Source organism: Bactrocera neohumeralis, chromosome 2, assembly GCF_024586455.1.
Source record: "Bactrocera neohumeralis isolate Rockhampton chromosome 2, APGP_CSIRO_Bneo_wtdbg2-racon-allhic-juicebox.fasta_v2, whole genome shotgun sequence".
Lineage (NCBI taxonomy): Eukaryota > Metazoa > Arthropoda > Insecta > Diptera > Tephritidae > Bactrocera > Bactrocera neohumeralis.
In genome coordinates, this window is record NC_065919.1 from 45,013,613 (window position 1) to 45,037,353 (window position 23,741).

Consider the following 23,741-nt stretch of genomic DNA (forward strand, 5'->3'; position numbering starts at 1 on the left):
ATATAAAAGGGACGGTAGACTCTTGGGTGATGCTCTTCAACTTTGGAACGGGTGATTTAGGTGGAGGTACTTTTTGCAATAGCCTTCTTTGGACAGATCACGCGTGAATCGTGTCAAGCTGTAATATTATATTTCTTCAGTATTGTGTGGTTTTTCGCCATGGAAAGACTTACGCCGGAATAACGTTTACAAATCGTTCAACTTTATTATGAATATTCACGTCCTGTAAATAATGTGTTTCGCGCGCTTTGCTTAGCTTATGGTCAACGTTATCGGCCTACTGAGCGTACTGTTCGCAACACCATCACCTATCTTGAGACCCAGCATTCATTATTGAAAATAATAATAATAAGAAAATACATAAGCAGCCGTAGCTGAAAGTGTATCTACACGATGACCGTAGAGTTGATTCGACGCCATTCGCTGCAACTCGGACTGACGTATGGATCAACTTGGCGCATTCTACGTCGAGATCTTATATTGAAAGCGTACAAAATACAACTTATGCAAGAACTGAAGCCGCTCGACTTTCCCAAGTGACATCGTTTCGCTATATGGGATATTGAAAAGTTACAGGAAGATCCGACGTTTTCGAGCCAAATTTTGTTGGGCGATGAGGCCCATTTCTGGCTCAGTGAATATTTAAACAAGTAAAATTGCCCCAAATGGTACGAAGGGGGACCTGAAAAGACGTTAACTTCGGCTGCACCGAAGCTGATATACTCTTCACAGGTGCATTTCTTTTAGTAACTATGTGTTCAGTTTATATGGAAGTGATATGCTATAGTTAGCCGATCTGAATAATTTCTTCGGAGATTATATTATTATCTTAAGCACTAAAAAATGCCATGTCAAATTTCGTGAAGATACCACGTCAAATGCAAAAGTTTTCCATACAAGAACATTTTTCCGATCTTTGGTTTGTATGACAGCTATATGCTATCCGAAGCCGATCTGAACAATTTCTTCGGAGATTACATTGTTGTCCTAAAAATAACCTGTGCCAACACTTCGGTGAGCAGATAATTTCCCGTTTTGGGCCGGCAGGGGAAGGGGAAGTAGGGAACTTCGAAGTGGATCACACTTTATTAGAGAAAAGTTATTGAAGTCAAAATATTGAAGTTTAGTAATTATAAGTAAGCGAGTTAGATTTAATATTAGAGAGTACGTGGTTATCTCACTAAAGTAGCTTAATTGTTTTCTGAAACTAAATTTTGTCTGACAGACTTTAGATCGTTTTTTTCTATTGAAAATTGAAATCACTAATACTTTTTAACGCTTGACAAATCGAAGACTGGTTATAAGGGGTATAAATGAGTTCTATTCCTTAAGATATTCGGTACGTAAAATTCTTTAGATGGATTCGCTTATTTTGAAGGGCCGTTCTTTCCGCAAATACATCAATTTGCCGACCAAAACCCAGAAAGTTTGAAACGTTTATTAAAATCCGTAATATTTCTAAAATACATATGTGCAAAAAGTCAGACGAGTTTGCACGCTCGGAGGCAGCCAGGAATGCAATACCTTAAGTTGCTCTAGATCATTCACCCCCTTCAACGGTTGAGAGGTACACCTCACGTTTAGATAACTAGCAATAAAGACCACACTACAAAAGTACTTTCGAATATTGTTAATAGTGAACAGACCCAAAAAGCTTCTACTTTTAGGTTGAGGTTTATAATGTTTCACATTCAGAAACTTGCTACAGTGGATTCGGTAGAACGCAGAGCATGCGCGAAGTATGATGAGACATGATGATGTTTGAAAGAGGATCCCAATGTTGCAACTTAAAAGACATTGAATAGCTGTAATGGAAAATACACTGAGTTACTAGAGAAGACTTAATCGGCTATCACTTGAGAGCACAATGTCTTAATGATAGCTTAATTGTGGCTTAAATCAAAATCCCCTTACTACCATTTTAGAACCTTTGAATAAAGGAATAAGTCAATGCTACATATTCTCGAAAACCTTGATAGCTTTTCTGCAAATTTAATGAAGAGTGGCTACAATAGATGCGGCGACTAACAGAACTTTTCAAGACCTGGAGCTGATCTTGCCCAGAACATACTGAAATTACATAGGGAACACTTATCGAAGCTTCTGGATGGTAGAGAAATCATAAAACCAAGAGATAATGAACCCAATTCCCCTATCGATGACGATGAAGCGGACGTTCCATTGCTCGACCATGAAGAAGTTCGAAAAGCAATTATACGTCCGCAGAACAACAAAGCGGCGGGAGCTGGTGGATTGCCGGCCGAGCTATTGAAATACGTTGGCGAAAAACTGATAAGGAGCATGCATGGACGATGACAAAATCTGTTGAGTAAGCGTTACGAGTTTTCGAGAGAATTAAGAGACAGCGACTACACTGGCATGTCGTACGGCATGTCGTACGAATGGGTAAGAGCACTTCAGCTCTGAGAGTGTTCGACGCAGTATCCGCCGGGGGAAGCAGAGGAAGAGGACGACTTCTACTTCGTTGGAAGGACCAGGTGGATAAGGATCTGGCTACGATTGGAATCTCCAATAGGCGCCAAACAGCAAAAAGGAAGAACGACTGTCGAGCTGTTGTGAACTCGGTGTCTGACGGTAAGCGGTGTCTATGCCAATAAAGAAGAAGAAAGCTACAATAGACATTGAGTCTTCTGATACTTCTGACCTTAAGAGTGATGCAAAAAGCAATAGAACATCTGCAATATCTATCTTTATCGACTTGAACTCTGACTATGGTTGAATAATATCAAGAAAATAGTTTGTTTATTAGTCAAGTAGGTTATGGGATTTAATACCTTTCTACTTATTTTTATGAGAACACGATAAGTCAAACCAACTACTAGAGATCAGTTGGACACCAATATCGGCTATGTGGGAAAAAAGTAGCGTAAAAGAGGGTCGACATCATGGTCTTCAGAATTTTACTAAATAACGAATTACCCCATGCTAATAGACGTTCTATTGTTCCATCTAGGAACACCACAGCCCCCACCACCCCCTAAAATATATATCCAGTAAATACATACTTTCATGTTTACGAAAAAAGGAACTAAAGTGCACTTTCAATAATATATCTGTGCTTTATTTTTCGAAATAACAGTTGTTCTATATACCTCCCCAAATGCATCATTTACTTATCGCAAGGGTTTTGGCAACTTAATGTCATAGATTAATTTAGTAGCTTGCGCTTACATTTTCTTGCCAATTTAATTTCATTCACTAGCGCCATAAATTCACTTTGGCAATTTGTGGACGAAAGCTCGCTGCACTGTAAGCGCGCACAGCAACTTCTCTTGGCGACAAAGGCTTACAGCTAAGACTGTTATACTATGCGAAAGTAAGTGGAGAGTAGCGAGAATTTAAATACTTTAGCAACGCCAATAAAAGCGAAAATAAATAAAACAAGTAAGGAAGCGTTAAGTTCGGGTGTCACCGAACATTTTATACTCTCGCATGATAAAGTGATAATCGAGATTTCATTATACGTCATTTACATATTTTTCAAATACCGTATTTTTGTAAAGTTTTATTCCGCTATCATCATTGGTTCCTAATGTACTAATATTACACAGAGAAGGCATCAGATGGAATTCAAAATAGCGTTATATTGGAAGAAGGCGTGGTTGTGAACCGATTTCACCTATATTTCGTACATGTCATCAGGGTGTTAAGAAAATATTATATACCGAATTTCATTGAAATCGGTCTAGTAGTTCCTGAGATATGGTTTTTGGTCCATAAGTGGGCGAGGCCACGCCCATTTTCAATTTTTAAAAAAAGCCTGGGTGTAGCTTCCTTCTGCAATTTCTTCCGTAAAATTTTGTGTTTCTGACGTTTTTTGTTAGTCGGTTAACGCACTTTTAGTGATTTTCAACATAACCTTTGTATGGGAGGTGGGCGTGGTTATTATCCGATTTCTTCCATTTTTGAACTGTATATGGAAATGCCTGAAGAAAACGATTCTGTAGAGTTTGGTCGACATAGCTATAGTAGTTTCCGAGATATGTACAAAAAACTTAGTAGGGGGCGGGGCCACGCCCACTTTTCTAAAAAAATTACGTCAAAATATGCCCCTCCCTAATGCGATCCCTTGTGCCAAATTTCTCTTTAATATCTTTATTTATGGCTTAGTTATGACACTTTATAGGTTTTCGGTTTCCGCCATTTTGTGGGCGTGGCAGTTGGCCGATTTTGCCCATCTTCGAACTTAACCTTCTTATGGAGCCAAGGAATACGTGTACCAAGTTTCATCATGATATCTCAATTTTTACTCAAGTTACAGCTTGCACGGACGGACGGACAGACGGACGGACGGACAGACAGACATCCGGATTTCGACTCTACTCGTCACCCTGATCACTTTGGTATATATAACCCTATATCTGACTCTTTTAGTTTTAGGACTTACAAACAACCGTTATGTGAACAAAACTATAATACTCTCCTTAGCAACATTGTTGCGAGAGTATAAAAACAGAAAATGTGCATCTTTTATGGCGTCACCAGGCTTCCTTCCGGTGGGGCGGGCACCCTGGCCGCGAGCAACGCTAGCGATACTAAATTTATGATTAAGTAATAAAAATGTTTATTATAACCAAATTTGCATCGCTGTGCTGCTTGCCGCACGCTGCTCGGCGCGCCGTTGTAAGCGCACATAATAATGAGCGCGATAATTTTTCGTTTAACCAAAGTAATTCGTAAAATCAACAGAATGTATATAATGTAGTGAAAAATTCTTGCGTTTTATGTGCCTCATGCTAGTTTTTGTTCGTGTTGATACATATTTCTCCAGCGATTTTATTGTTCCGCTATTTTGTTTATCGAAACGCGCTTGAAACTTGCACCAATGCCGTGTAAAAAACTTAACGGGCGACTAGAATTCGCAGCTCAGCAGTTGCGTTTTACTGCGCCAAGGCAGAAGCGCGTAAATGCATTACGGTTTAATGGTGCAAGATAAAAAAGTATTCGTAAGTACTTGGACGTGGCATTAATTTACGTAAACTGTAAGTGTGAGCGCGTGCCACGTACTCTCAGAGCGTTAAACTGGCGCTGTGTCGCAAATAACGAGCATTAGTATCGGTTGTTGAAGTGGCTGTGGGTGCGAATGGTCGCAGAACTTTTATATCTAATTTTCTCGCAAAGCGAAGTCTTTGTAGGAAAGAGTAGTACTCTTGACCTACGATTATTAGGCCGAACTTAATTCTGAGTTTTATGGTACACAGAAGCAAATCTTACTAAAATCGGACAAGTGAGTTTTGCTGAACCGAATAAGGTACGACAGCTGTGTTATTTTTGCAAGACCCGTGAAAAAAGAACCAACGATTCATGGAACGCTGAGCTGTTCGAGATATACGGGGACATTGATATACAAGGTTCGTTCCAAAGTAAACAGGACTTTTTGAATCTAGCGCCCCCTGGTGGCATGTGGGCCAATAAAATTCGTGATCTCCGAAAATTCCATCGAAACTGTGCGTGAATTCATCAAAAATCAGCCGAAATCATCATTGAAATTCATGGAAATAGAATTGAACCTCTCTAAAACATCGATTTATCGATCGATACGTGTTCGGCCCGAATATCGCGAAGATGAAAGTTGGCGTTTGTTGCACGATAATGCGCCGTCTCATCGATCGACGCTTGTGACCGATTATTTGACCAAAAATCACATTTTAACCATTAACCACTCCCCGTATTCACCTGATATGGCACCGTGCGACTTCTTCCTTTTCGGAAAAATGCATTTGCCCATGAGAGGAAATCGTTATGCAGACGTAGAGGCCATTCAAAAGGCTTGCACCGGCATACTGGCGGCCATACCGGCCAACAAGCTAAAGCACTCGTTCGACATGCTTTTGGACCGTGCAAAAAGCTGTATTGAAGCAGAAGGAGACTATTTTGAATAAAATAAATTGATTTTGCCGAAAAAACTATTTGTTCTGTTTTTCTTTAAAGTCCTGTTTACTTTAGAACGCAGCGAGTCAGCGAGTAGTTCAGCGAATTAAGAGAAACCGACTACGATGGCTGGATGATGTCGTTCGTATGGATGAAAAGTATTCGACGCAGTACAGAAGTATAGGCAAAGGAAGAACTGCACTCCGTTGGAGAGATCAGGTAGAGAAGGATCTCGCTGCTTTTGGTATTTCGAATTGGCGGCAAATTGCGAAAAGAAGAAACGACTGCTGCTCTGCTGTTATCTTGGCCATAACAGTGTAAGCGGTGTCTATGCCAGTAAAGAAGAAAATACTCAAATACTTTTCCTTACAATGATCTTTTTTTTCAATTTGTTTTTAATTGTTTGGTTTTTAGTTTTGAATCTTAAGAGGCTTAGTTATAGCACTTTACAGTTTTTTGATTAAAAGTAAGCAGAGCTTTTTGGTTCTCAGTGCTCTGGAAGTATGTTCCTACAGAGACATGCAGATGCAGTACGTAATATATACAATAACCACAATCGCTTACATTCAAAGGCATTTACGCGATATCTTAGCTCTTTGAGCATTAAATCCGTGAGCAACAACAAAAGAAATATTGTCGTTTAATAAGAGTAATAAAAAGATGTCAGCAAACATTGTACTAGTAAGTAAGCCGGCATCAATGAGAGTCATGGAGACGTTAGCAGAAGGGAGGTGTTGAGGCTCTAAATGGGTTATGTGTGATGCCAGCGATGTTCAAGAGTAGTAACAATAGTAAAGAATACTAAAAACGCTGATTGCTTTTTACAAATTAAAGCAAATAAATTAAATGACAGTACAAAGTAGGTGGATAATATCAACATTGTGTAATTTTGAACATTAATCTTTTATTAACGCTTGCTGAGTGTCAGATATTTATTTTCGGAGCTTTTTTGAGCATTGTTTATGCTCAAATATATATTACAAGGACTAGGGCCTCAACCACGTTCAATCAGCACAAAAATATAGACACGACTGTTGCAGTATCGAAGTTGAATTTCAAAAAAAGGTCATATAAAAATGTTTCTCTACAGTTAAGAACCTTCCAAATGCATATGTTGAGTCATAAATTTAGTTTGTGATATGCTTTTAAGCTTTCCGAACTTATTTTTATATTGAGCTGTAGAGCTTTTATAGTGCCTTCATATAGTTTTTTTGCACTTTGTAAATCTTAAAAAGCTTACGACACTAGGTTAGGTTAGGTTTGGTTTTAGGGTTGATCCATATCGATGAATATCACTTGTTCATGCGTTCTTTGTGCTACCCGTAAACTTATAAAAGTGGATCACCAGATCCGAGTTACATCGACGAAGCGTTTTAATGTGCCAACTTTTCTGATTGTTGACCAGCGCTTGCTGAGATCACTGGCAGTTCAAAGATCGAACGCCAGAAGACATGAAGATATCGGAAAACCGATTTGCAATCGAATGAAATTCGGGCAGGATGCCCTCCCTAGCGAGGTCAACTGCTTTGCAGTTTCCGACGATTCCGCTGTGACTGATCGCCCATGCAAGTCTAACATGAAAAAAGCTTGAAACTATTGCTAATGAGGTCGTGCGCTTCTAGACTAGTTCTGAGCACACGGTCAGCGAGTTCAAAGCCATTATAGCCGCGAGGCTCTCGGAGTGGATGCACACCTGTTCCTGAAACTAGAGTTGATGAGGCTGCTGACAGAATACTTTCTCACCTATTCTCCTTCTTAACTTCGATGCATACGTAAAAAAGTTCACTGCATCGTTTTTCGAACCCCCAAGAGGTTCTGCAACGCAGTGATAGAACTCTAAAGTTTTATAATAAATTATTGATACTTATTCCATACACGATGATTCGATACCGTTTGTGCAACTCTGATGTCAGTTAAGGCAGTAAAGGCAGTACTTTCACTGTTTCCGTTTCCATGACTAAGGGTCTAAGTAATTGGAACGGACCTGGATTTTTATCCAGCAAAGTACTTTCAACTCGACACTAGTCCTCGAAATTACTTCAAGAATGTTTTCTGTCGCTACAACAACAACAAGCATTCATTGTTTCATATATCTGGGCAAACTTTCTGAATTAAGATCGGTAGTTTTATTTGTTCTCAGTTTCAGCTTGGAAATATGTATGAGACTGCCAGAAAAAGGGTTACAGTTTCTAAGCATTTAAAAAAAAAAAATTTAAAAACTTTTCAAATAATATTTCCGTTTAATAACATTTTCGATATCCGTAAAACACTAGAAGCTTAGCATTTTAAATGAAATTGACCAGTGGCATGCAACACGTACATAAATACCGAAAATGTTAGAAATTCAGAAGGCAAGTAGTGGCAAATACGCCTACAAGAAACCAGTAAAGGTATTGAACGTCGAAACTTGTATGTGTGACAGTCAACAACAACTTGTGGGGTAAAGGCGCTACAAAACGCTTACATTCGATGGCTTATACTAGTAGCCAGTCAAATTGTAGTTTGTGAGTTAGACAGGTGTGCTAGCGCTGGGCAATGGCTCCAGAGTAGAAGGCCAGCAACGTGCAACTAAATGTCATTTATCGGTTTGCTTAACTACACCAGGGTGAGTAACTTATACGAATTCGAATTTGAAGATAAAAATACGAACATTTGTAGGCGGTGATGTATCTGCATTTACATTTTGCTTTAGTCGGTTTCGAATTCTGCTGCAATCTGTATCGAAAGAATGGAATCTTCGCAGACATTTTTATGTTTTTTTTATAATGGAGAGAGTTCTACTAAGAAAATGTATGAGTTTTGAATTGAATAATTTAAACAGAATTATTTTGGAGATCACATAGATTTTTATCCTCAAAAATAATATCAAATATGGAACGAGTTATCTGCGTACAGAACTCCAAAAGTCAAAACGGTAGATTCGAAGTACACAAAATTCCTATTGCCACTCGATAGAAAAAACTGTAAGAGCAGGAAGGGAATACTAACTGGTCACTGTTTGGTGGCGACACTCGACCGCAGGATGGTGCTGACAGGTCGAGAAGACTGCAGGAAATATCTAGAACAGGGCACCTGGAAAACAATAGAGCATCTTTTGTGCACTTGTCCCGCATTGGCAAGACTACGCTGTAAGCATCTGGAGTCTGCACGGTATGATACACTGGAGGAGGTATCGATAGTGAGGCCGCAGAGTCTGTTAAAATTCGTGTCAGACGCAGGCATCCAAAAGGATGACTACTCCGCTTGAAATTAGCAATCCATCTGGTATTCTAATAAACCAAAATGGTCTATGCAGGGCTTATTGGCATACGAGATTAACTTAACCTAACCTAATATCAAATATTGATTCCTGTTCATGAGCTTTTAAGATAAATTGAAGGTTCTAGAAGTTTGAAGTCCCCGACGGAGATTTTTAATATGTTTTTTCATGTCTGAAGTACATCTTTGATTTTAAAATTGCTTAAGGACGGTCGAACGTATAACATTTGCTGTAACTTTTTACAATTATATTGCCTCGTTAGAGCTCTGTGCTCGGTTTCACAGAGTCGTACTCACGTTTTCAAAGTATTCGCCTACAGGAGACCATATTCTATATATGTACTAGTTCTGTTATCAAGGAATATTTATTTATATATAAGAGTAGGCGTAATGGTTTAAATTATGTAGTAGTAAGAATTCCAAAGGAGATGATACACCACGAATATTCGTTAAATCTTCCATTGACCTCAATAGAGCTGAGGACAGCTAGACCGTAAAAAGTTTCTGCTAAAGCTTTAGAACATCATCTACAAGAATCGGTAACGAAGTCTGCCGAGAAGTCTACTAAAAGCTGTCACTTCTGCAGAAATTTTCACAAACATTATTCACCGCCGCAATTTGTAGTCCCACCCTCGTATATAAACGTTGGTTCGCCAACACATGTAACTTGAAGCTGCTGTCATGATTTAGTAGTACCTACAACACAATTCCATACACTTTTTATTCGTTCTATGTTTCTTTTTTCCAGCGCTCGCGTTGACCTATAAAAATTAATTTAGCAATAAAATCTAAGCAAAACAAAACTGATCGTCGCCAAACGAGCGCTGCAATGAGCGCAGAGTGGAGTGGGGTGGAAAAGCGGTTGCGATGTCGTCACTGGTGCAGCAGCAGCCCAGCACACTTGCCGCCACTGCCAGTGCCAGTTTCCTTGACTCCATTCTGCAGGCCATAGGCAGCATTACAGATGCAGTTGGTCGAACAAAAGGAGAGAACCTTGTCGATGTGTCAGTTGCCAGCGGATTTGCATTGCAACGGAGCTGCAAGCCACCCACACACACACACACACATACATTTATATTGAAAAGTCAGTTATGTCTACAAACATACACTTGTACATATACATGCATGTAGATGAGCTGTGTTGGAGTATGGGCTCAGTAGGAAAACGGAAGGTGTAGCGTAATCAATAAGCGGCTATGCGGGGCGTGTGGGTGCGGGTGCGCGCAATTGCAAATCGTGATTTGAATGCGTTACGTTGCTGGCATACCAATTGAGCGTTGAGCGAATACACTTTACATGCGCCTAGGCGCTGTCCATTCACCGGCCGCGGCCGCTCGGCACGATCGTGCGCCATGATCGCATGGTTTTTGTTATTGTTAAATTTGATTTGCAATTTTTGTTGTTGCTAGTGCTGTTAGTAGACTCTTAGTTGACATGCACTGACTACGCTTACATGTATGCATTTATGTGTGTCGCTGTGTGTTGTTGTTGTTATATTTGGTCACAATTTTATTTATAGAATTTATGCAAACATGAGTAAATGCTACGCTGCAAACACACATATATATGCAAATATACATATAAGACTCTACTTGTTTGTATGCAATTATGCACAGGACCAACTAATCGCTGTGGCGCATGCGCGTAGGTTTTTACGATTTCGTATGTAGACTGTCAAGTGGTTTTTATTGCGGCGTCTGTGGATGAGTAGCTGTTGATTTATGTTGCTACAATTTTACAAATGCTTTTTTATGTGTTTGTAATTTTTTTTAAATTTATTTTTTCTTTGTTTTGCATTCAGCCTTGTTTTCGCTTGCAATTGACTTTATAAGGGCATTTCGTTGCATTCATTTGCGAATTTCGGCTTGTCGCCATGGAGTTTTTAGTACTAATGTTAATTTGTTGTTATTGTTGCCTTTGTTGTTGCTACTTTGTTATTCTAGGCGCTGTCGGCGGCCATGGTCCACTGTCATTACTCACAATTGGCCTTTTTCTCTTTCACCTTTTTTGGTCTGTTTGTGTGATCGGTCAGTGGGGTGAACACATATACATACATATATATGAATATATGTATATTCATATGTACATACATTTATGTCGATGTGGTTTATTATTGTGTGGGAGTCGGCACGAGTTCACAGTGCATGCCAACTGTGTGGCACATTAAAGGAGTTGTTTTGCCGATTGCAATCGAATTTATTTGGTTTAACATTTGCTGTTGCCATTTATTTGTTCCAATTTTGGCTACTGTTTGCTGGTCTTATGAAGTTGTGGTTGTTTGAAAGTGTGACAGTTATTTGCCAAACTAATAATAACGGGACGAATAAGTTTTTTACAATAACAAGTGAGGCCGAACTTGCAGCTGTCTCAATAAAGAGCCTTTGTTTGCCTAAACTTTCAGGCGTTTGCTTTGCTGGAAGTTTTTATAAATTGTCTACCGGATTTGTAAGGTTTTATTAAATTGCGCTAATTTCGAGATTAACTATTTACTTGCTTGTAATATTACCATTATATTTTTTATGTGAAATAAAAAAAATCCAAACAATTGCCAATATCGTTTTTTTGCATGTATTGTACTAGCAATTTGTTACTAATAACTTTTAAATCAGGTGGCCACACTTCTCTAAATTAAACGCAACCAAATTCTATTTATGTAGGTATTAAAATATTTGTTTATTTCAAATATTTAACAAACATGTGCGGGATGAAGTCATGTGTAGAAGTTCACGTTTAAGTGAGGAAAGTTCTCCGAGCGCCGTTCACGACTTCCGGTCTGAAACCAAGTATCCTCTGGGTAGCTAAAAAACAGCCGTTTGATGGTGAGCTAAAGCGAGAAGCCGAAGCACCTCCTCCCCAAGGTTGTGCGCTGGGTTTGGGACTCGCCACAAAATACTGTTGCAAGATTAACAGTGCTTGGGACAAGCAGTTCAGTAGATCTCTTACGATTTACTCCAGGCCAAAAGGATCTCGCAGACACACATGGGGTGGTCGTCGACCACTACTAAACACACTAAACGCACGCGTTGTCCATAGGTTCATTGCTAGTGCGCAAGATGACATCGGCTAATCGACTCCGGTATGAGCGGAGAACGTGTATCCCTTCTTGCTTTACAATTTCCAGCGATTCCATTAATATTTAATAGCAGCTACTTCTTCTTAAAAATTACAATAGTCCGGTAGCATAAAACTAAGCTTGACTGATTGCTTCTTATAGAAGACTCTCCTTCAATTTTTCAATTTTTACTACAAGCTTCAATCCATCCGTTAAAAATCTCGCTGTGCCCCTTTTCCTGTGGGTTCTCCCATATAACCCTTTAGGTACAAGAGCGGAGAAACTTTCGTGAGAAGTAGCCTCTGTAATACAGTACTTCAAGTTTTCAGGGATCCAGTTGAAGGATGAAGGAAGTTCAGCGTGACGTTATTACCTTTTCAAAAAGTCGAATGTGCGAGCCTCAGAATAAGGGAAAAAGGTCGTCTGGGTCTGCGACGTTTTGTACCATCTGGTAAATAAAACCATTTTAGTTTTACTTGGATGAAAAGCTAAGCCGCTTATACTTGCCCAATTGAATACCACGGTGAGGTACTCATTAATTCCAAAAAATATTTTCAACCCATATTGTAGTTTTTCTTTCTTCTATCAATATCTTGGAATTAAAATTTTCAAATAAGAGAAAAAATTCCATTTCGAAAGTTTTAACCTTCGGATAGAACCCCTTATAATCCCAAAGGAAACATTTAAACTAACACCATTGGGTCTAAAAAAGTTTTACTATATTTCAATGATTTGAAAATACTTTACGCAAAGTGTTCATTAGATTTCTTTTCAAGAATGAAACTCCTTTCTTATCTGAAACCATAACTTTATTTTCAATTGTTTTATCAGGCCTTAAGAGAAATCTTCGAAAGGTTCCAACAATACTTTAAGATTGGTTTTTAGAGCAGTTGGATATTTTTAGCATACAGTTTCTTTCCACGAGTTTGAAACTATCTTCGGATGTCTTTATGTGATCAGAATAGGTATCGACTTCATACCTGTTATTTCACAAAAAAAATGACTCACGAGCATTAAAGTGAAAAGAAATTAAATTCCAAACACTATTCTTGCTTTCCTCTTGCATATGATTTCATTATGTAACACATATGTACATACCTAAATTAGTAAATCAATAATGCGACTCCTCTCAAAACAAATGGGTTTCACAATCTTAACTTCTTTAGATTGAAACAAACTTATTGAAGGAGCTGCTGTTCATTTCTTGGTTTGCAGTTCGAAATAGCGAAGGTAGAGGCTCTCAGGTTTTCTGAAAAGGGAAGTTTCCCATGAAAAAAAACACGTATGTACCGATATTGTCTTCGCAGTGCCTTCTCTCTGTGTTCTCATTGTGATAACGGCTCGTAGTTCTCGAAAAAAACTCAATAAAATTAATGCAACTTAAAATGATAAATTATGACCATAAATAATGCTAAAGAAGCATTAAATATTAATAATTTTTTTACTAACGACACTGCAATAATTCCATTGGCTTATGGAGCACGTTAAAAGACCGAGTTAAGTCTGATTTGTTTCCCAATGAATTTACGCAAGAGATTTGTATTTTTGCATAAAAGCAAAACCGCACAAAAAAGTAACTTTGGTGCAGAAGACGCATCTAATAGCGTCCGTTAAGAAATACGATGCGATCATTGCCTAACTACTACGTACATTGTGGCCGAAAAGGCCAAAAGTGGTTTTCGGCCAAAAACGGTGTGACCTTTCGGTGGTGAAATGTGCATATCCATTAGTTTGGACAAATACGAATGCAATTATATAGTATGAGTATCTAAATGTTTATATAATATATAAACGTATTGTTGCAAAATTGCATATGATATGCGCTCAGTAAGTTTGTGAATGCAAGCTCCATATACAGGGTGCTTCCGAGACATTTAACTAATAGTCACAAAATCGGAATTTCAATAGGGTCAACGAGAAGATATATTTCCAATGCAATGGCATTCTTTTTCTCTTTTATGGATGGTGACATGTGGCGAGGTTCACGCAAGTGAGGAAAGTTCTCTGGATTCAATTGGAAGTGGCCAGAAGCGATTCTTTTATATATGACGCAAGCAGATCATGACTTCTGGTCTTAGGGAAAGTATCTTCTGGGTGGCCAAAAAGCATCCATTTAAAGACGAGCTAAAGTGAGGATGTGAATTATCCCCAGGGTTGTGTGCTGGGTTTGGCACCCGCCACGTAAAAAAAACAGCCCCATGAAAAGCTTCGGATGAGAGACCCCCTTTTCGATGACGATCACTGCAAACTTATTAAGGATTACGATTTAAGGGCATGCACCTGGAATGTTTGGTCCGCGGTGCCGCTGATCAGCTGGTTCTATGTCCTCGTAATGGCAGTTTTACCCCAAATAATTCAAAAGAAAGTTTTTGAATGCATCCACTGAAAGTGAATTCAATTGTTCTCGACCACAGCGCCATCCATCTACATAGCATTGTGTCTCAAGTTTATATTTTTATTTACATATGCAAATCGTTTTAACTCCGTAGCGTCTTTAAACACCCTCTACTTGACGCGTTAAATTGCACCGTAAGCCCAATGGGCGTCAAGAAGTGTCGGCCTAGCGATTGGTGGGCAGCAGACTGCAAGCGATCACATCGTTTTCGCGTAGCATTCAGACACACGCTGCTCGTTTGTGCACTTGCGCGCTTGCGCAAAAGGTCGCAGACAGGTTACACTTGTCGCCAGTGGCATTTTAACGGCGTTTCTCCATTTTGTACATGTTCGTTTTGGCTCGTTATCTCCTGCCCGGCGATTGCAATTGTTGGTACGAGTAGTGCTGCCACTTACTTGATATTTTAAATATTTTTTTTTGCGTAAAAAAAGCCTGGCTCTTAATGGGTAGCGTCGTAGAGAAACAAAGCCAAATAAATTAAAATCGCACGACAATAAAATATTTAATATAATCGCATGCAATGAGAGAGCCGTTTATAACAAATTTAGCTTTAGAAAATGGTGAGCAAGAAGCTTGCAATAAATGTAAATGTGTAGTACAAGACACACTAAGTGCTTAGAACCAACTTTGGGGATTCACAAATTATACGAAATTCTTTCGAAGTAAAACTTTTGTTGTAAATCAATGTTTTATTATATTTTTATACCCTAAACAGGTTATATGAAACACTTATAATACATTTTTCTTGAATTGTTACGCCAAAAGTGATTTCTCTAATGTTATGAGTTATTGATCTACTCCATTTTTGAAGACTTTGAACCATACCATGTTTTGGCATGACAAGCGGAGAAGATACAGAGACAGAAGTTTTACGAACTATATATTTTGAGTTATTTTCCTAGCTTTATCAAGATAGAGCAATTTTTATGATATTTACAACATTCTTCACTTCTTTTTTTGTAAGCATTAAAGGTAACGGATAATCCAAGTAGAGGTACATTTTTCAGCAGCCTCTTTTTGACAGATTACTCGTGAGTCATGTCAAGCTGTCATGCTATTTTTGTTCAGTTTTGTTTGGCATTTCATCAAGGAAAGACTTCCGACTGAACAATGTTTACAAATCGTTCAACTTTACTATGAAATTCATGTTCTGTAAAGAATGTGTTTCACGCCCTCACTCAATTATAGTCAACATAATCGGCCTACTGAGCGTACTATTCGCATCCATCTTGAGACTCAGCGTTCATTATTGAATAATATTCGACAAAATAGACCACTTTCAGCACGCAGCGAAGAAAATATAGCAGGAGTAGCTGAGAGTATATACGAAGACCTTGGAGTGTCGATTCGGCGCCGTTCGCAGCAACACGAACTGATGTATGGTGCGATGGGGTGTATTTTACGTCGAGATCTTAAATTGCTGTGGGGATATGTAAACTCTAAAGCCGATGCGGATAATCCCGCTTCAACTCAGGCCTGGGAGCAAAACATCAGGTGTGTCATTCGCCAGTTACCAGTCGAAATGATCGAACGAGTTATCGAAAACTGAACTCAATGGATGGACCATCTGAAATCTAGCCACGGTCAACATTTAAAAGGGGTAACAAACATCAAAAAATGCTATTTCGAATGGTAATAAACTTACTGTTGTATTTCTTTAAAGTATTGGAGATACGCAGCGTTTTGTGAAGCTCTAAAAGTGAATTTTTCGATTTTTACTATGTCTGAATTTATTGAACACAGAAGTGCGGTAATGCACCATCTTTTACTGTATTGGTTATTCGTGATCATTTTGCCACATTTTCAACTAATATCGTGCCGCAACCACCGCATTCGCCTGATTTACCTTCGTGTAACTTCTGGCTATTCAGCAAATTCACATGACCACTCCGAGGACACCGTTTTGAGGATATAAAAGCTGAATCAAAGAAGGCGTGATGGCCAACACGACGGAGAATTTTTCCAAGTGCTATGATGACTGGAAAACTCGTTGGCATAAGTGTATTGTAGCGGTAGGAGATTACTTTGAAGGAAATCAAATCGATAAAATTAACTTTTCATTTTGATCACAGTAGTATAATGCCAATCAGATCAGATAAATGATCTATAATGTTTCAGAAGGATTAAAATGTGTATTAAGAAGACTTCTAGTTAATCCTTCCACACCGCACAAGTTAATCTCTGCGACCATACTTTGAAATCACATCAGACGAGTTTTTGAAATACATACTATATGTACATTGCAGATTCATGATCGGCAATGAAAACGTTCGATATCTATAGAAAAAAACTGGTGGTAATAGATTTGTAAAGAATGAGTAACTATGGAGCATGAAAGGTGATGTTTTTTGTTGATTTTTGGATAATAAATTAATTTAAATATAATTGTATATAGTTTCAGAAGTTATGTCTACACTTAAGAATATAAATGAAGTAGCCATTTGAATTTCAAGATAAATATTCAGAGAACATCTTAACTTAAAGCTTACCAATTGCCGCTATCATGAAAAATAAATATGCCACATCGTTGTCGTCGACATATTGGATTATTTGTCAAAGCATATAGCATATTATGCGAGTACTTCAAGAACTCTAACCCTCTTCACGATCTTAGCTAACACTTACCTGTAAAGAAAAAAGCAAAAATCGGAGAAGAAAATAGAAAAACAATTAGTAAATCAGTTAACCGGAGAGTGGTGTTTAGTAATACATTAAAAATCTATTTGCATTTTCATTGGCGAGCGTGCGGTTCGGCCAGCTGGGGAGCGAGCAATCGTATGCGGCAGTCAATTGGAGATGCATTTCATTGTCATTACTACGGTTAATCGTGGCAGACGAATGCATATGAGTATATGTTATGTACATAGGTGTGTACATACTTATTTATGCACTAGTGTTAATATTATATACATAAATATGCTGTGGGCAGGGTATTTAGTGATCTTAATCAGATTATATATGCAAATATAAGTACATACTTATCCTAACTTTATTGTGCAACATGTTTAATTGTTTGTTCAGTTGTTGTACTCTGTGTGGCTTATATACATACGTATTTATAATGCTATATATGTATATTCACGTATTACTGTATATATAGGCATTTACTTTTTTATAATCATAATTCATAGCATATCTCATTGTTCTATTCATATGCAAATAGCTAATTACATTCACAACTACTACCATCATTATTACAGTTATATCAGTCAAAACTAATAATTTGACTTTTTATGATGTAATTATATATGTATGTGTTGTATATATATATTTATTATTCTGTATCTACAATAACACTAGTTATTAATCTATTATTAATAGTATTGTGCTTAATATGCATTTTATTACTACCACTAAAGTGCCACTAAATATTTTTATAATACTAGATACTGTTATCATTTGTATGTAAATGTATATAGATTATATCGTATTATATCACTACCAACATTATTATTTTTTTTTAAATATGTACAAATAAAGTTTTCCAGAGTTTTTTGAATATACTGTGAAATATTCCTAAATTAAGCTCAAACGAATTTAATGGTATATGTAGAACGCAGTTTACGCGAACTTTTAATAATAAATTCTGTTAAAAAAGTACTCCGAAATTCCCCTGGTAAATGATACCAGAGATGATATAAAAATCCATTTTGCTATGATGAACGCGATCTCTCAACCAGTTTATTTATAAGAGCTGACTTGGTACACCTCAGTGGTGCGTTGCGATTTTTACAATGGATAAAAATATCGAACAAAGAACTTGTCTCAAATTTTGTAATTCTTACTGTATATATAGGCACATTTTTTATAATCAGTCCAGTGCTCATTGTTGCGAAATCATTTCAGCAGCAAAATGGATAAAAAACGCATATCCCTTCAAAGACGGTCGAGACATCGGTGAAAACAATCCTTGTTCTGGACGACTTTCAACCTCTTCAACTGATGAAAATATTCAGAAATGAAGGATGTGGTGATTGAAAATCAACAGGCAAGTTTTAGATAGTGGCAAGAGAGCTTGATATCTCTATCCGTTTGAATGATTTCGATGAATATTTTAAGTATGCAACAAATTCTTGCTCTATTCGTCCCGATAAAGCTGAATTTTTACCAAATAGAGTACCGTAAACGAGTCAAGTCCATGAATGTGGGATCGGAATTCGCAAGATCTGGACATGTTTGATGTCAAATTCATAAACCCATTTCTCATCGGCAGTTATAAATGCTCTCCATGAATGTGGGATCGGAACTCGCAAGATCAAACATGTACAGTTCTTGCGAATTCCGATCTCACATTCATATCATCAAACATGTCCAGATCACGCCAAAGCCGCTAAAAAATCAAGGCAATGCTCATTGTTTCTTTCGATATTCGTGGTTTGGTGCATCATAAATTTGTTCCGGAGGGACAGACGGTCAAAAGGAGTTGTATTTAGCCGTATCGAGGCATTACATCTAGTGGGAATTACTTTGAACGCAACAAAATATATATTGATGAATAAATAAATAATTTGCGTTTTATTTATAATTTTCGGGTACTTTTTTGTCACAATGTATGGTTGTCATCAAATACAAACTATAATACAATAACGTTACCTCTCACATTTTCTATGAGAATAGTAAAAATAAAAAAAACGTCACAAAAAAATTGTGTATTTTAATATTTGGCTTGGTTTAATGTTTGGTTTTGGTCTTATACAAGCGTTTCGTCCTGAATATGTAGAAAACTTCGCCTATTTTGGGCCCTTAGAAATTATATGAAAACTATATAATGGGTTGTCAAAAAGGTCTTGCGGTATTTTTATTGAATTTTTTTTTATTGGAATTGAAATGAATTTTTGATGACTCATGCCCAGCTCTTGACCCATGCTACGGCTGCTACTATGCCGGTCTCTTTCGACCAATTCAGCGATTTTATCGCAATTTTCGACGACAGGCCTTCCGGAGCGTGGCGCATCTTCGACCATCTCTACATCAGAACGAAAACGTTGAAACCATCGTTGTGTGGTGGAAATGGAAACTGTATCGGGTCCATAAACTGCACAAATTTTATTGGCGGCTTGAGATGCATTTTTGCCTTTATCGTAGTAGTACTGTAAAATATGGCGTATTTTCTCTTTATTTTGCTCCATGTTTGCGACGCTATAACTCACGAACGACTTAAAAGAAACGACAATCAATCAAACACATGTTAGCGCGTGAAATGAGCTTTCCAAAAAGGTATAGCATGACCCTATTATTTAGTTACTCCCTTCTGTAATGGTTATGAGAAGATCGAGATCTGATAATTATACAAGTAAGGTTCGACCAGAGTCGAAAGTAAGTTAGGTTAGATTGGATAGAAAGTGAAGACTTGTGAGGTACAAGACTTTAAGAAAGCGAGAAAGCGTTGGATGGTTCAAAAGTATGTTTTTTAAATCGTTTATAAATATGTTCAATAATTTCAAAAAAATGTTTACGCGTTCTATAGCTTCAAAGTATTAAAGTGAGTAGTTCTTTTTCAGGTTGGGTGTGAAAAATGTTTTCGAACGCGTTCATCTCAAAACGAAATTTTTCGAACTAGTTTACCCGGTCTACATATATGAATAGATCAATAGTTTTAGATATATAAATAGAGACTAAGGCTAAAAATCATGCTATTTTCTAGTATTTATGGCTTTGTGATCTCTTATAGAGCGTTTGTTATATATTTTGTATTTCAGAGAAATTCACATGGTATGAGCAATTTAAATGAATTGTATTATTTTTTCTACTATAAACATTTTTTGAAATAGAAATTAGTCTTTTAACCGCATTTTGCTTTTGAAAGAAAAATATTTTTAAGTTATTATATGCAAATAGGAATTCAAAGGATATGTGGACCGCAGCGCCATCTGTTTGGACAATACACCCAACTCTTTTTTTACACGGGTCACATTTGAGTGTATTTTTGACCAAATTATTTTTTAACTATGAAAAACATTCTTTCCTGGCCTCTTTATCCACCAGTATGGGTTGTCTGAAACGTAATTTTTTCCAAAAAACTTAAATATTTGGTCTGAAAATTATGTGTGGTGTCGAGTGAGATCATTAAATAAGCAAGGTTCGTGGCGGAAGGTGGCTATATTATTGTCAAAAATAAAAGATGCTTTAAACATTATTAAAACATTACAGAACTCAAATGCTACCTGAATATTACTAGGGAAAAACACTATTTATGTACGATTCTCTTCCTAAACCACTCATACTTATACACTATAGTTGAAATACAAACCATTAAATCTCTTCGTGAACAAGAGAAAGCAAGCAATATCAACGTTTCTCAATTCCAATTCCATGCTAAAGCTAATACAGAAACACCCTAAGTCAAAGCCAATCAGTTCAGCCAATTGCAAATAATATGGATCAAAGCGGTATAATTGTGGGTATTAAGAACCGCTACCTGAAAACGCCTCGCAGGAACGCTAATTATTGGATTACACTAACAATTTCCTGCCTGCCGCATCAACACGCTGAATAATCCATTCCATATGTGCGAGATGCGAGTGTGTGTGTGCATTCCCAATCAGTCAATCGTTGAAAATTACAGTTGTTGCAGCAACCAGATGTTAACAACTGCAATTCACCAACAACACAACTGCCATCAGCGACGATATGCATTCACTTGTCAATCTGCGCCGCCGACGAATCACAGCTGCAATACAGATTGTGAGTTTTCCTACAGGCGGCAACAGCAGGGTTGCATGACACATATTGCCACACAACACCTATGTTGGGCAACGACACCTTTGGGATGAGCGTAAAATTGCAATGTGCAACAGTTGGCAATTGCTCGTTTGCTGGCTGACGCGGCAGTTTGGTAGCAGCGCAGCAAACAGTTAGGCAAACTGGCAATTCGTCAGCGTAGAAGGCGAATCGGCAATTTTACAGTCTGACAGTTAGAACGTCAAGTCGAGTGAGGCCACCAATGCACAGTCGAAAAATCAACTGCTCAGCTGCCGGCTAGCTGCATGCTTTTAGTTGTTGTTTTGCCGTTTGTTTTGCTTTCCTTTCAATCTGCAGCCAGCCGTTGCCACGCTTCAACAAGTGATGTTGCGGAGATTTGACAAATTTCTTGCACTTGACCATGGAAGAATGGAAAGAGTGGAGCAAATTGAAACCGAGCCGCATATAATTGCCTGCAAACAACTGTTGCTGTAATGCATGTGCTTGTTGTTGCTTTCGCACAGTAGCAGTGCTTTTAGTGAGTGTTTCGCTGGCAGCTAGCAGACAAACAATAATTGCTCATCTTACGGTGCCAAGTGGCACTTTGCTGCCGGCTGCAAAGCTTGGATTAGTTACCGATGATCTTTCTTCGTTACAGCTATGCCACTTTGCAAGTGTATGGCTCTGTATGTACATATGTATGTACTCTATGTATATGCGAGAAGTTTTGTGTAAAGTTCGGATAGCATAAAGTCAATATTTGCACCTAAACTACTTTGCCACCACTTGGCACTAAGTCAAAGCCAAACAATTCGAGTGTGTTCTCGACTGCCGTGTAACTTACGGCATACCAGTTTATATATACATATGTACATACATTTATGGATATACATATATAGTCATGTACATAAATAACATGCCAGTAAAACGGAGTGTAGAGTGGAAGCAGCACATTTAGAGTTAGTAACCACCAAGTGCTTAGAATTGAGTTAAGCAATGAAAAATCAAATATAAATGAGAGCTAAACTAAATAAAAAAAAGTCGCTTGGATCTTTGGTCAAGATAAAGATCCTATTATTTTGCCTTTCAAAACTGAACTAAATTGCATGGCAAATACGATCTATAGAACGATTTGGACTACAGCGCCACCTGCCGGATTATTAGCTTATCGCCTATCGTATTTGAAAATATCATCAGATGTTGTCATCCTCCATGTTTCTTCATCATATAGCAGGGCGGGGAATGGTGAGTGAATTGTAGAATTTGGTCTTTGTTCATCGAGAGAGAACTTTACTTCTCAATTTCCTACTTAGTCCGAAGTAGCACCGGTTGGCAAAAGTTATTCTGCGTTGGATTTCGAAGCTGATGCTGTTGTTGGTGGTTCCAAGATAGTCGAAATTACCTACGACTTCGAAGTTATGACTGTCGCGAGTGCAACGACTGTTTGTTTGATGACAAGAGATATTTCGTCTTGTCCTCGTTCACTACCAGACCCATTTTTTTCGCTTCTTTATCCAGTCTGGGGAGAATATCAATAACATCGGTGTACGCCACAGCTGTACACTGTTATAGAAGATTGTACCTTCTCTATTCTCTCATGAGTAGATTGAAGAAGTCTCACGATAGAGAGTCGCCTTGTCTGAAACCTCTTTTGGTATTGAAAAGGTCGGAGAGGTCCTTACCGATCCTGACGGAGTTTTTGGTATTGCTCAACGTCAGTTCACACAACGATATTAGTTTGAGACATAGTGGTATTAAGGCCGGTGTATGACGATTCTCTTTTTACAACGTTTGGCGCATGTTGAATATCTGGTCAGTATAAAGTCGATCGGAAGTTCCTTATTAAGTATATGGGCACTAGGTTGAAGTGTGTAACCGATTTTATCAATGTGTTGTACCAGGGCATATATAGTAAACATCAGGCAAATATAAAATATCCACCTCAATTTTCTAGTCTTATATTACAAATTGACTGATATTTTCAGAATAATTCATATAAGATAGATAAAGAGAGAGAATTTGATGGGTTTTGAAAGGGTATTACATGGAAATATAATGCTGGAAGAAGTGATACGCGCCGCTACTCTGAAACGTAATGGCACTGCCTTCGCTAAGAGTACAATGCTACTGAACTGCGGCGGAAGATATTGACATCGTTGGCCTTAACAATAGAGATGACAGTTCAGTGTTTTCCAGCCTAGAAATAGATCGTAAGAGGTTGGCTATATGGTAAATTGTAAAACGTGAAGGACTTTGGTCTATCTCGGAACCAGCTTAGATTCCATGAATAATTGAAAACTGGGAATCAAACGCAGAATAAGTTTTGCCAACAGGTGAAACTTTAGGATCGATAGGTAATTTACCGACGAACAAAATTTACGCTCTTTAGGCCTCTTATCTTTCCCGCACTTTTATATGACATAGAAACATGGATGATGACGAACCGAGATGAGAAAGCAATTA

At 38.0% G+C, this 23,741-nt stretch overlaps 1 protein-coding gene across 9 annotated transcripts in view; it reads right to left on the bottom strand.

Annotated features, from left to right (window-relative positions):
• The window catches only part of LOC126753090 (sex determination protein fruitless), a 456,704-nt gene that overhangs the window by 136,997 nt on the left and 295,966 nt on the right, over window positions 1–23,741 (bottom strand). The window contains exon 1 of one of the 9 annotated variants that reach the window (XM_050464269.1): window positions 17,087–17,222. The exons of the other annotated variants lie outside the window; for them this stretch is intronic. The gene's annotated coding sequence lies outside the window, so the exon portion shown is untranslated. Of the gene's footprint in view, window positions 1–17,086; window positions 17,223–23,741 lie in introns of those variants that run through there. 9 annotated transcript variants of the gene reach the window in all.